This window comes from Macrosteles quadrilineatus, unplaced genomic scaffold (genome assembly GCF_028750875.1).
Source record: "Macrosteles quadrilineatus isolate MER2022 unplaced genomic scaffold, UCM_ALF_1.0 Scaffold_2__2_contigs__length_208266976, whole genome shotgun sequence".
Classification (NCBI taxonomy): domain Eukaryota; kingdom Metazoa; phylum Arthropoda; class Insecta; order Hemiptera; family Cicadellidae; genus Macrosteles; species Macrosteles quadrilineatus.
In genome coordinates, this window is record NW_026542595.1 from 177,506,471 (window position 1) to 177,510,612 (window position 4,142).

Below are 4,142 nucleotides of genomic sequence, written 5' to 3' on the forward strand. Positions count from 1 at the left end.
CTCCTAAGGTTTGACAGTTAAATTTGTTCCAAACCTCAACAGCCCTATTATAATCTTCTACAGCAACTTCTGACTTATTTAGAGAGCTGTAAAACTGATCAATAGAAGGCAAGCTAGTCTCATTAAATTTTTCCCAGCCATCTATGTATTCGTAGGGAAAACAGCCTTTTTTTGTAACAATATTAAGTTTATCATAACCGAAATAAGAAAGTGTTTCATTGAATTGATTTTTGTCAAGATTTTTGACTAGTTCATCAAGACTTCTAGACATAAATTTGTACGAATCAAGAAAACGAATTTCAAATCTAGCAGCAACTTTCTTTGATAAAGAGATATACCGTTCTTCTGTATTAGGGATTACCTTTATTTCCATTTCATCATAATCGAGACTTTTAATAATAAAATGGAGGTCATAATTTGACATATTGTGCAAGACTACGGGCAAAAAGTGTGGATTTTGATATGACAAGTTACAATTTGAATGACTTGCACCTCTAAATTTCCCTGTATTAGGGTCGTGATCTCTAACCCTTAAATTATCGGCAGTAAACTGTTCTTCACATATGTGACAGCAAGATGAACGTTCAAACATGTCCACTTCTTCATCCGTTAACTCCATAGGCAACTTATTTTTGTACGTCTCGTACACTTTAAGAGCTTCATCTCTGATCTTTTGACAAAATACCTTCACAGCATTTTCTCCGCGAAAAAGGACTGGTTCTGATTTTTCACCATTACTTGAAACAACATAATAACAAAAACTTGATGGGTAGTGCTTTTGATAGTCAACAGTTGAAGAGGTAGATTGATTTTGCGTAGCATGTTTAGTTTTGCAGGTGTGGGAGTTCTTACAATTCGGTCTTTTACAGTTCAAACAGCATTGATTCAAATTTTTACAGTTGACTCGGAAACAGTTAATACAACATTCATTGGGATTTTTACAGGTAAAAGAATTGCAATTATTACATGGACTTTTTTGTATTAATATACTTTCAAAATCAGCATATACAATGTACGGGACTTGTTGTTGGTGTTTGAAATTTTTAAATTTAAGTTTACAATTATCTTCATTAGGCATTTCTACAGCAACAGGTTCATGATTGTTACATAGCTGTTTATGTACATCGAAGGTAGGTTTATCATTAAAATGGATTAAACATGATTTACAAACAAATTTTCTTCCGTTGTGGTTAGAGGTTTGCGCGCTTACTAATTTATCAAAGTTTTTAATCCACACATAGTGAGATGTTGTTTCATTTTTCAATAGTAATAAATCACGGTGATCATCTTTTTCTTGTTTTGTTACTTTAATAGGATATACAATATATTCCTCACTATTGTGTTTCTTTTCTATTCCAAATATATTTATAGACATATTGTTTATCTGTTCAAATTTAGGTATTGACTTAAGTTTTACAGGATAGTTAATACAGTCCCAGTCATACGCTGCATTCATTTCTGCATTATCAATATAATTGCGGACTCTTTGTGGATTACGAGGTACATTTTTCGCCCATATACTATACTTGAAGCAATAATCATCCTGATTCTTTACATTTACAACAGCTTTCTTGTTTGCAATGAAAGCTGGTAAGGATATATGTTTACATCCTCTTAATGGATAGTATTTATTAATTCTTAGTTCCAGCCCTATAATACTCTTTAGACTCCATCCTGAACCTTTACCTTGGTGTTCTGATTGTTCTGTTAAAAGTTTATCAAAAGCGTTTTTACAATACGTGTTTAGATCTGTACCTAGTAGTATGGGCTCGTTTGCAGTCTTAAATGACAGTTCTTTGATTTCATCTTCTTCTCCTTCAGTTCTTGCATAGATACATTTTAAAATAATATTACATTTCAGAGTTTTCGACTTAAGAAGGTGTTCTTGAATTTTTGAAATAATCAAAGGTTTCGTGTGATATTTTAAAAAATTACCTATATCGATGTATCCTTCACCATTTGTTAAGTAATAGGTTTTAAGCCTACATTTTGCAGCAGACTCGGTCTCAATAATTGGCAAATAGCCCAATGTATTTTTTAAATGAGTGTTACTTGCAGGGTGATTGTCAGATTCTCTGTACCACGTATTACATGGTTTACAAAATTTGAGTTTAATCGTTGCAAGATAGTTTTGCATCGTTAACAGATTACAATAGAATAGTAATTTATATTTGACAATGATATGGAGTATTTCTTATTCAAATTATAAAATGTATTTTTCTATAATTGGCTAGTCCCTACGATGTATTGTACTATAGTAATTTATGGTTTTTCACTATCTCTTACTATTGATGATCTTCGAGCGCAGCTCAGCCAGGCGTCTGGTTTGAGCCAACGTGAGGTCTGCCGCCGCGGAGATTATTGTCACTGCCCCAGCATACTCCCCAAACCTGGCCTGGAGCGATGTGAGCTTCACACAATACGGCAGCCGTACTCTGTATGTTTGGTCATCCCTCCGTTCAAACTTAAACAAACATGTAAAATAAAATTAATTTATAATATTTTTTAAACGTGTGTTAAAATAAATTAAGTGCTGTTATCTTCTGTACCTTATCTAGAAATATATCAAAGTTTAGTTATAGGTTTAGTCATAAGTTTAATTTATAGGTAAAAAAATAATTAATCAACCTAAACATTAATTAACAAAGAAAATAATGATGAACATGAAACGATAAATTAAAGCCTTCTTGTTCCATACAATGACAATTTAGTTTTTTGGGCAATCATTTTTGAAATAATCATAATTCAAAATGTAGATATAAAAATAGAAATTGACATTGATAATTTAATTCATAAGTATGATTATTTAATTTAGGGTATTATTACTTGCAAATAAGTTTAATATACAGTGTATTTATCAGATAGTGATATAACATATCATCACTATTGAATCTTAGGTGAATTTGGTTGAAAACATTTTAAAGATATAAAGTATAACGTTTATAAATCTAAAGTTTTTTATCAATAATATTTTTATTTTTTTCCTACCTGAACATTAGGTTGAGGGAACACTGCCTTCAAGATAATGTAGAGGTCTTCAAGACTCTCCAGGCCTGATCCCTCGACGATGGAAACGTCCCAGGTGGAGGGTGTGGTCAGCGCGTTGGAGGAAGACATGATGATAATGATTTTGTGTGCGCGAATTATATATCTATATATATACTGATAAGATATGACGTCTTTGACCTTAACCTCCACACGTGGTATTTACGTTATCAGTCGGAAGTCATTAAACACACACGCTGCAACGCTGCACTTTGTAATGGTTACGCAAATTATTATGTTTTGATAAACTAATGCTGCATCCATGATAATCCCTATCAAGAGTTTTTGCACGCCACGATAAGCCTTGCATCATCAAGGATAATTATCAGCTCAGCGCTAAATATTTATTTAAATATACAAACAGTAGTTTTATGATATAAATGAATTTCAGATATAAATGTACAAATATCCTTATTAAACAAATTGTTTTCATGGTAAACAACGTCATCGTTAAATGACATGCCATAAAAGCGCTTTTAAGTCCACCATAAGTGTTTTTAAATTAATTTATTAAGATATTATTATTTATCCATTATTTCTTACATAAGGCTAACAATTTAACATTCTATTTACTCCACACATTTGGAAAACTATCTACACTCAACACTAAATGGCAGAAGCGAGAAGCGTTTGTCAGTCAAACGTTACCACCTTAAAAATCGAGTTTTAAATAAAAATATTTATAATACATCTTGTCGTACGCCCGACATCAGGTAACAAACACCCTTCCAAACCGACACACCTCCGACACCTTTCCCGTGTGCCAGCCTCCGCGGTGCCAGCTCTCTCAACCGTCCACCCCGACACGCCGACGGAAACTTTCGACACCGTGTGCCAGCTCTCTCACCGTGCCAGCTCTCTCACCCATGTACGTTCTCCCCGTGCCAGTTCTCTCAGCCGTTTAATAACACGGTGGTGCTAGCTCTCTCATTTTTACCCTACTGTTATTAATTATAGAATTTTTATTTTAAGGATTTGGCATATGAGTAAGCCTATGATAAATAACACCATTTCAGAGTTCTGCCAGTTTTTGAGTAGAGTTTAAAGTAGCCTACACCTTATTGTCTACAAATTGGCTAAATAACTTAGGTACGGTA